Genomic DNA, 11046 nt, shown 5'->3' on the forward strand with positions numbered 1-11046 from the left:
CACTTGTCTTGTCCCCCATGCAGGAACTTTGGGATAGCACTAAGCAACTATCCAGAGCAACCAATTCAAGTTCAGAAAGGTATCTCCCTTAACCATTACAGACATTAGTTCTACTTAGGAGAGAGGAGCAGAGAGAAAAATAATTGAGTTCTGTTAGCTTAGTGGAAATTCAAAAAAACTAGGCACAAAAAATAAAAATCACCCATGAGTGGTTGCTCCCCTCTCTGCAGAGAAAAATAATTTAGATGAAACAAACTGGCATAAGATCACTAAACAAGTGTGGGCTTGGAATTTACTGTTCCCTAAAACTTCTAAGTGAGGTCTTGTTACAAGACCTCTTTCTCACCAGGGGGACTCCCATTAGAAGCCACACAAGAGTCCTGGAATACAGGAACAGCATAATCTTCCTTTTCAAGTGGAGAATAAAGGCAAGCTGAGGCTCAGTGGTGTCTCCAAGGTCACTGCTGAGGACTGATAACTGAGCCCAGGTTTCAAGTCACAAGCTACTGACTTTGCACTGCTTTGTTCTTTCTCTCTCTACTTTGCCAAAGGCCCTCAGTGTCCCTGAGAACTGCCTCCTTGATTTACCTATTGACTCGTGAACAAGAAAAGAATCCATAAATTATTCTGAAGGTGCCAGGATAAGAAGCACCCTCCCACCTCCATGTGGCTGCTCTCACCTGACACAGCAAAAACCCTGGCTCCTATAAGGAAGAGCAGAACCAGGCCCACAGATTTCAGCTTTGGTTATGAGGAAATAAGCCTGGAGACAAAACCAAAGCCTACATCAACTTCTTTTCTTTTCAGCCTTTCATTAAGTTTCTAAGACATGCTGATCTCAATCTTCCAAGTGGCTATCCACCAAAACCCTGACTAATAGTCTGATTTGATTTCAAACTGTGTGGAGCCCACATCAAGCCCAGATAACCAATCAGTTCTATCAGAAGACATTTGTGTCTCACAGAGCTTTAATGATTTGTTTGGAATTTAATTTCATTCTTTCTGTCTATAACTTTCCATACAATCCTCAACACTTAGTGTTTGGTACTCTAAAACACAATAAATATTTTTAGCACTTAGTGCTAGACCTCTAAAGCCACTTTCCTGGTTTCTACAAAGCATTTTGATACCTGAACTGAGACAAACCTGCCTCAACTGTCAGCACATAAGTAAAGTGCGTTTTAATTGCTCCTTGCCAACACACACCCAGACACTCTAGAGTGAAATGCTCATTTCTTTATTTCTTAATTTTTAAACTTGAAAAGGCAAGCAGGCCACTCAAAGGTTCACACATGAACAACACCATTTAAACACCAAGCTTTGGGCATAATCATGGATAGGACAAAATTCCATAAACCTTCTCCTGCTCACTGTCATACACAATCCAACAAACACAATATTTTGAGTTGGAAGGGACTCACAAAGATCAAGGTTGAAGGACCCGCCACTGTCTAAACCCCAACATTTGCCTCAAGAAAATATTCAAAGACACTTTAAAAGAGCCTTTCTTACCATTTACCAATCTCACCCTGATCACTGCCAGGCACAAGGGCGCTTTGCCCTCTGTGGATTACTGGCCCTACTGTTAAAAAATAGGACACTGTCCAAGTTTCTCACCTCCATCATATTTTCCAAGAGCTGGCTGTATGACAGAATATTTTTATTCTCCCTAAACTAGCTGTTTGTCTGGGAATGAATTTGAAGTTCAAGAGAAATGGTATTGCTCCTCTAAAAAGCCTCAGTTCCTCACCATCTCTTCTGGTGGAATTTTTGTTACTTTAATTCGCATTTCCAAGGTTAAAACAATTAACATAGGACACCAACAACTTCCAGTAGTGTTAATAACAGCAAAGCTGCAGGTAAACCAGAGCCAGGTTAAGGTCCAGAAACACAGGAACAAATGACATCCTGGTGCAAACTACAGTTCTGTTTACTGAAAGGTGTTCCCCCTCCCATCCCCAGCAATAACCTTTATGTAGTTATTATTCAGGTATTCACAAAGCAAAAGCTGGTTTTCTTGATTCTATTGAAAGCATTTTTAATGCTAATTTTTTTTCAGATTAGAGGATGAATTCAAAGTCAGGGGCTGCAAGCCTTTCCGCATCCACTCTTAGGCTCCTATGAAACCTCAAACCTCTTTTTCCCGGAGTGATATAGTTAAAACAGTATTTATTGTTAACAAAAGTGCCTTGATGTAAAATCTCCACCCAAGAACTAATAGCAAGCATTAAACCCTAAATTATAGATTGGAATTTGTTTTTATGTGTTCATGTAACTCCTGCCACATCTCCTGACCCCTCACCAGACCAAGAACCAGAGTGGTTTTTGGCATTCAGATGCTACAGGATAATCCCATTTGCAAGGGGAACCACAGACTGCCTGATGTTAAATGTCATTCCTTGCCTCCTCCTCCTGCTCTGTCCTGAGCTCCTCATTTTGTTGTATCTATTTTCAGTCAGTGGTTTGGCTGACTTCTCATGAGCTGCCTGCAACGCCACCTGCTTGACCATACCCCAGGTAATCAAACCCCTAAAAGGAAACTGTTATTCCTTTCCAGGTCTGGAGGCCATTGCTCAAAAAAGCAAATGGCCAGATCCAAGAGTGGAGTTAAGAAGGAAGGAGATGTCATAACTGAGCCAGTCAAATCATCTTCCCAGAACAAGAAAAGAAGTATCCAGACCTCCCTATCCCCTGGCATGGCATGAAGTTAAACAACATTAAAATTTTGTCACACAACTTTTCCAAACACGGCAAATCTTCTTCCTCTCTAACTGCACAACTCCTGACTCTGGACTGGTAAGAGGGAAGAAAAGGGGAGAAATTCCTGCCCTGGTCTCTCTAACACCTCTAAAGCCCTTAGTCACAACAGTGCAGGACTTGCAGCATTAGGCAGTGAGGTGCAAGAAAAGGTGGTGCAATCCCATCTGCGCCATGGCACCTGGCAAACTAGCACACTTACATTTTGCATCCAAACTACCAAGCAGAAGCAGATGCATTTTATTCTTTTAATGGCTAACCTATTTCCTTCCTGGTGTGCTACTATTTGCTGAAAACAGCTGTGGACATAAACTACCTTTTTGCCTTCAGCCAAAATAAATAAATATTTATGGCTAATTAGGACTTGCCTCTCAGGGTTGGTAGGTGCACCTGGCTGAACAAGAGGCAATGCCATAGGTCCTAGGAACAGAGAGCAGCTGCTGTGCCTCTGACCAGAAGGAGAAACAAGGAAACACCAACTTCACAGCAACCCCAGCCTCCATCTGCACCAGGATCCATATCCCAGTATAGTAGGGATATATACAATTGCTGTAAGCAGCTTAATACCAACTGACCATAAGCTATTCTGCTGAACGCAGTGGCAGAGGATGGATGCCTGCTTTTTGTCAGGCTCCCTGTCTCAGTCACTGTAAGAACTTCTGTTAAACCCCCTTAAACCACGCTCAGTAGCAATTTTACTCAAAAATAAGTACGGTAATAGTCAAAGGGGAAGTGAAGAGATGAATAATGTAAATGCTAACTTGCTGAAATCCCTTCGTATATATCCAATAGTCCCAGGGATGTCGAAAGAGGGCTGAACCTTACAGAAATCGCGCCATCTCGCGGAACTGATCGGGAATTGCGGCACTACAGGGGAAAAGAGGAAGGGTTTTTTAACCTACACACCCTAATATTTCATCCCAGAATATTTCTGCTTGCTAAGCATTCCCAGCAGCTCTAGGCAAGTCCCCCACCAGCTCTGCTTTCTGTAGTATCAAACAGAGCAAGTTTCTGTCAGCCCAATTTTCCATAGGAACAGATCATCTCGTGCCAAGAGTTTATCTTCAACACAGGGAAACTCAGTGCTGAGCTCAAAATGAATCCAATGCAGATGCAGTAGGATCAATAGGGGAAAAAATAAAAGGTCCTGGTTCGGGTTTTTTTAAATTTCTTGACATCAATCCTTATTAAGACTTTGCATTTAATTTTGGGTTGTATGTTACACATTGAGGAAGTAGTTCATGCCCAAAAGACTGCAAATTAACCCAACAGTTGTGATGAACAAAGGAGAAAACTGTAAAACCTGTCAGGTTACTTCAGTGGAGACTGCAACCAATATAATCTCAATTCACAAAAGCATTTCATGCCTTCCTCTGTACTAGCACTGAATAGTATTTCAGTGCTTTCCAGTGTTCAAATAAATCCCCCCAAAGGAAAGCTGAAAGAGAAAAGATTTTTCAACACTGAGATGCCTCTACACAGTCAAGGCAGACTTTGGCCAAGCAAACTTTTTTTTTTAAATTTGGTACCTATAAATGACATCAAGCAAACAGCTTTCAAATAGTGAATGAGAAATCCAGCCATGCCTTGACTATGCTCAAAGGCCCAGATTAAAGTGAAGGAACAAGATTTAAATAAAAAATGAACACTTTTTAATTTAATTTCTGTTTAAATTAGTATTGCACAGTTCCATGACCATGCATTTCCTTTAAAAGTTAAATTATTTCTACACAAACTCCCAGGTGATACTTGGTTTCTCAGAGCTGCATGCTGAGACAAGCAGACAAATGAGTTTGTTACAGGTTACACAGCTCTGCCCTGTCACAAGCATTTGTTGATGCCTGAGGTCTCTTATTCCTAAAACGTTGTCAAACCTTTGTGTTTTCCATGGAGCCTGCTGTTACTTACAGAACTGGTGGCAGAAACAGAAGGTTGAAAGGGAAATTTGTTTGGGGGGCTTAGGGCCACATGTCAAGGCCACCGAGCTGCTATCACAGGGTGGAACAGACCTTTTGGGTTCATTAAATAAGTTTCTTCACTGCACTCCCAGTAACCAGCCACCCACGGAGAAAAACAAGCTCTTTTTTGTAAAGCAGATTCACCTGCCTTCCATACCACAACAGGACAAGGGGGAAAGTGGTCTTTTCCCTGAACTGAAGGCCAAATTGCAAGCTTTCTTTGCTGGGATTATAACACACTCACTAGCAGTCTTTTGGGCTTCTGACCTGCATTAAAGTGGCAGGCAATAGTGCACGTAAAAGTAGCTCTGAATCCATTTGTATTCAGTTCCAGGAACCCCAAAGTTTGGCTTCAGCCACCAGGGGCCTTGAGGCAGGTGGGTCACTGCCCACACTCAGGTTTTGAGAGGCACACAAACTCAGGTGATCCCCACCAGAGGCTTGCATTGTATCCCTACTCAGAACCACTTTATGCCTCTGCTTCCCCACCTGAGGAATCAGGCTAACCAGCAGCCAGGAGAGGACGAGCAGGGCACACAAGGCCAGGGGCACACATTTCCCTCCCAGGTTTTTTTGAGCCATGGATGAAGTGATTGAATTCAGGCAGGTTTGAATGAGGAATGGGAATACAGGGCTGGGGCAGAGCAGCAATGAACCTCTTTTCCTCCATGCTTATTCTTTGCACAACATATTGTAGATGTCTAATTCCTCTGCTAAACATCCATAATTTTGACAGGTGATGAGTCTCCAGGGATTTACAAGTGAATCAGGGCAACAGACATAGACAAGTCCATTAAAGTTGACTTCACTAAAGCAGAATTATAAAATGTATTGAATTCTACTTCAACCAAACTATGCATTTTAACAAAGAAATGGTTTACATCACTTCAATTACTCTCATTCTTAACAAAATTATTTCATTAGGGGCTTATGAAAAGACCAAGAAGACATACTGTCTAATTTCCACAATTTTAAAGTAATGAAGGTGAATCAACCCAAGACATGGTAGCCCTCTGTGTAAAAAAAGGGTGCTAAGCTGTGTTCACAGGACAGACAGAAAAACCTCTCTGCAGACACAAAAATCCCCATGGAATTGCTGGGGAGATTTGGCAAAGCAGGAGGGGCCTCATCATCACCTGCTTTGTAAGATCTCACTGTTTTCCTGGGAACTGTTTGGCTGAAGAAGACAAAAAAGCCCCACGTACACATTTCCCTTCACCCTCTAAGGAGGGTCACGTCCTGCTCCTTCCTACACAACAACTCAAGCATAGTGAAATATATAAAAGCATGTCACCTGTTGTCCCTGGATCTCCTCTGCCCTGGGCCCCTCCATCCTCACCAGCTTCTCTTGACAGACAAGTAGCTCCAGAAGGCATCACTACTGCCCCGGCCAGCAGCCAAGATCCGGGACAGTGCTTCCCAGCCCTCCTCTCTCTCCAGAAAACCCACAGGTTTCTGTCCCAGTGCTTTTAACCTCTCTGTGTCCACCCTCAGCTGCAAGTAAACGAGCCTGATCCCCCCCCCCCCCTCCATTAGCCACACCTGGTGTTGTGTTCTGCTCCTCCTCCACCTCCCGTCAATCCTCACTCCCGCCGTGGTTCCCCGGCCATCAGAAGCCCCCGGGGCTCACAGACGCAGCCCTAGGCTATCCCAAGGAGTCAGCGACACTGTCATGACCTGAAGTTCCAAGAGTTTTTGGGAGGCTTTTCTCATTTTCAGGATGGGAATATCAAGTTTTCATGCCACGTCTGATGTTACCTGGCATTGACATTTGAATACATCAATCACCCCAAAGGAAAACAACGGAGGGAAAGTATACACCAGTGATCCTTTCTCCAAGGAGAGTGGTTAAACTTGTCTGCAGCTATCAAAGCTCCAGCAAAACCTGTTCTATCAAAGACAGGTGATCTTTTGCCAAGACCAGATTCCTCTGAAAACTTCATTACCATGCGTGAAGACAGAGAGTTGCCTCTTGACAGGCTCCTTAATGTGACATAAATTTTAATAAGCCAGCACTCACCACTTCCCAGGTGTTAAATAGGTGTGAGTGTGCCCTGGTGAGCGCAGCAGACTGGCAGTGAACTCAGCTTTTAAAGATATTCAATCTTGGAAAAGCAGAAGAGCCATTTGCTAACACAGAGATTAAGTAAAGCCTTGTGCACAAAGGGTAGAAACAAAATTAATTTGTTTTTCTCTATCAACTGCTTTCTTCAGCAGGCAGGGACTTGTCTTTTAACCATTTTTGCAGAGTGCCATTTCTGTCAACACAGATCCAGAAAAAGTACAAAATTCAATTTAAAAAAACCCCACCCATAAAGACAGAAATAATAAACTAAGCAGACTGAGAATGTAATTTTATCCCTAATTATTAACAAAATGATCCAGGAAATGCAAAATATCATTTAAATACCATTGCTATTGACAACATCTATTCTGAAGATGCTAATTTTTCTGGAATCAAAAATAGGATATGGATTTTCAGAGACAAGTCACCTGATGCACATGCTGCTGAATTTCACTGAAAGTCACACTGAAAACATGTAACATTTGGATTTGTCAGGCTTTCCATAAATTTCCTCCAATAATTATATAGATTTCTCACAGAACTGATTAATACTTCCATTTTCGTAACTACACGAAGCAATATATTCCCCATTTTCTAAAACTTGCAGTAATTACTATGTGGTAAAATATCAAAGTAGCAGTAGTAGTAATAATGATAATAATAATATTAATAATAATAATAATAATTTTCTTCTGTAAGTCCAAATAAGATGGACCATCATATTCTGTACTGAAAGTTCTGTCAGCTCAGATGTGCCCATACACCTGAACAGAAAACCTGCTTTGGCTGAAGTCCCCCCAAGGGACCTCAAAACAGATTTAAATGACTGTCAGAATTTTGACAGCCCTTCACAGAGGTGGATTTTCAAAGTGGAATTTGAGAGATGTAACAACATTTGAAGGGAAGCAACACAGTAGAGAGTTTCTAGGATCACTGGAATGCCAAAAAATCAAAGATACTGAGCAGGCCTTGCACAGCTGTGGCTGTGAGTGGAGCTATGCCACTACCTGTCACTGTGAAAATACACCAGATTAATCATCAGAAAAAGAAACAGATTGCTGTGTTTGCTTCAAAGTATTTGTAAATACCCCAAATAGGACATTTCTGGCATAATTCTTCAGGCCTCACTGGGAACTGTTCTGGTCCAATGAGCCTTCGTGTCTTTTAATCTACAGATGGAAAAAGAAGTGACAACATAGTTAGTGCCTCTTCATAAGAGCACAGCATTATTCCCTCTATGATAGTCTAATTTTCAAGGGGCAAATATCGAGCTTTGTGTGTCTTCCCCGGGAGATAATTTCTTTCTTGAGTTTTAACACACCTTGTTGTCAAGTACTTTCTCCTGCCTTTAGTGTTAGTAGTTCCCATCTGTACTCTCTTATGCCCTGTTACAGATCACGTTAAATAAATTATCTTCTTCCTCAGAATTTGTATCTTTCAAATACTTGCAGATGATTTGGTTGCCCTATAACTGCCAGCTAACAAAACCATACATATTTAACTGTTTTACTCTTTCCTTCTGGATTCCCCAAGGGCTTTTCACGGCTCTTATCTGACTTCCCTCTGGTGTTGCCGGCAATGGCCCAGTAATGAGGCATCCCAACACCTCGGTGCTGAACAGAAGGCAAACCTTGCCCCCTCCCAGGACACGATACCTGTGTCCGTGCACTTCAGCAACACGCAGGGCTCAGGAGTAATTTCCTACTAACGGTTCCATCTTGTATTTCTCTCACCCTGCAGCTTGTTTACATCTTCCCTTGATGATTCATCCGGCTAATCTTTTAGAGCCTTTGGCTTACTTCTGCCTCTCATCACTGATTAAACAAAAGGGTGTACACCTTCTGTTGAGAGGCTGGACACTGGGAATTTAGAAACTTTGAGAAGATCTCTGGATCTGTACACAAGGGGCAGCCTGCCCTCCTTCCTGAGCAAAAGGATCAATCAAAGAATTGGCAGCATCAATCTTTGGGAAAACAAATCACCTATAACACCAGCACTGAAGAGCTGTATAACCCATCCACCTTCCACCAGCAGAGGGGAAAGTGCTGCCTCCACAGTTGTGCCCTAAAACACACATCAAGAAATGGAAAATGGTTTGAATGGAGCAGATGTTTGACGCCACTTGGGTGTGTGATGCCAAACAACTCCCCTGCTTGTCCTTCCAAATTACACTGCAGATGACAGCACTGGAACATGGAGCTTACTTTAAAATCATCTTGTGAATTTGAGGTATTTATTGCTGCACTGCAGGTATTTGTGAAATGACAACATTTGAAATGCAGTACTAGTACCAAAACAAGACAAAGCAAAGAGATTATAATCCTCTGACCTGCAGATGTTTTACTGAGTAGCCCCTATAAACCCTTCTCCTGCACTGTCGGTGTAAAATGCCTATATGTCCGAAAAATCATGTACTAGTTTTCATTTTCCAAAGAAAGGTAACTGTGCCCTGTCAGTCATGCTTGTAAAGAGTCATTACAAAAATCAGATTCTCTCTGCTCCATGCAATATAATAAGCATGAAGGGCTTCTGCAACACAAGTTATTAGAAGTGCCCCAACCATTCCCAAGATTTTAAACACTTCACTTATCTGTGAAGTCACATTCTGAAGGTAATCTTCTGGTGCTCATGCAGAATATGTGTCGCAGTTTTATGGCTACTCATATTAATTGAGCAAAACCATTAGTCACCTTCTTTCTAATCGCTGATTAGAAGGAGGGAGGCCAAAATCAGTCCCACCATTTTCACAGAGGAAGAACAAGAAAACCATAGAGATACGAGGCTGATGAGTCACTGGCAGGGAAACCTACACTGGATTGTTCTCTCACCATTTTCCCGAGACTGAAAAAAAAACCCACGCGTGGAGAAGGGCAGCTGGGGCACCAGGCACTAGGAGGGGCTATAGCAGCAAATCCTCATGGCTCAAGGAGTGTGAGGCAGCATGGCATCAGCTCCAGGACTAGTACCCCAAAGAGCATGTCCCATGTCTTGCAAAGCTCCTGGCAAGCAGGACTGCACGTTGGGACAGTCTGCAGAAGAGATGACGGATCTGTAATGATGCAAATAAAAGACCAGAGTGTGCAACAATTTAAAAAGCTTGAAATAAAAAGCTATAGTGAGCCAGCTGAAAGAAGGGCCTGAGCAGTGCCAACACCCTCTGGAGGAGGGCCTCTCCAACTTGATTGTAACTACCCCTGCACCATTAGCAAACTCTTCCCCCATGCCAAGTCACCCAGCAGCAAGCAGGAGAAGAGAGCTCAGATCACTGCAGCAAGGGCTGGAGAGCTGGAATATCCTATGTTCCCTCCAACAGTGTCCTCATGCTCGCAGCACGCTGCCTTGTAACAGAGCAATGCACAGCAGGAGCGAAGCAGGCAGATCGTGCACTGAGAGGCACTTGTTGAATTAGCAGCAACCTGCCCTGTAAAAATACACCCCACAGCAATGCTGGAGACCTGGCTGCCTGCAGCCATACCGCCCCAACAGCTGCCTCTAAATGTGGCTTAAAGAAGAACCCCTAAACTCCACAATTTAAACAAGAACATCAGCTCTATAGCACTAAAATAATTTATTTTTTGCCAAGCTCACTGCACAGCTGATAGCACCTATTTTTAGCTTCTCCACAGGTCCTTCCTGTAGGGACAAACCGGTGTCTGTCCATCTTTGTCCATGGTGCAGAAACTCACCAGTGTGAGCACAGGTCAGCACTCATGTTCACTTAAGCTCACTCTCGGAAAGACACCCTGGTTCCAGAGAGCTATCAAAAAACCATGCTGTGGAAGGTCTGCAGCCAAAGGTCGGCACAAATTTCCTAAAGGCCTCAAACACGAATTTCCTAAAGGCCCAGCACCCGACTTGCTTCGTTGTCGGTGCCACGCCTGATGCCCTGCACAAGATGGGGGCAGTCAGCAGGAGGCGGCTGCTCAGCCACACTACATCGACACCAGCCCCAGGCATTACCTGGGGAGCAGCGGCCGCTGTGCTGGGGCCAGAGTGGTCCCTGCGGGACATCAGAGATGGGGTAGGGTCAGCCATGGGCTGTTGCCAAGTCTGCTCCCACTCTACAGGGAGTGAAGCTTACTTGGCATTTTAGCTATATGATGGGATAGCTCCTGTGGAGTAAAAGGAGGAAAACTGAATTAAATGTTGTTGAAGCTGGGGGGGGGGGGGGGGGGGGCAGAAGTTATTTTAAAAGGTGAGTGTCTCCCGCACTGGAAAACGCTACGCTTAAAAATTCTGTGATCGGGTCAAACTCGGATCTCTGTA

Source organism: Serinus canaria, chromosome 4, assembly GCF_022539315.1.
Source record: "Serinus canaria isolate serCan28SL12 chromosome 4, serCan2020, whole genome shotgun sequence".
In the NCBI taxonomy this organism is placed as follows: Eukaryota; Metazoa; Chordata; class Aves; order Passeriformes; family Fringillidae; genus Serinus; species Serinus canaria.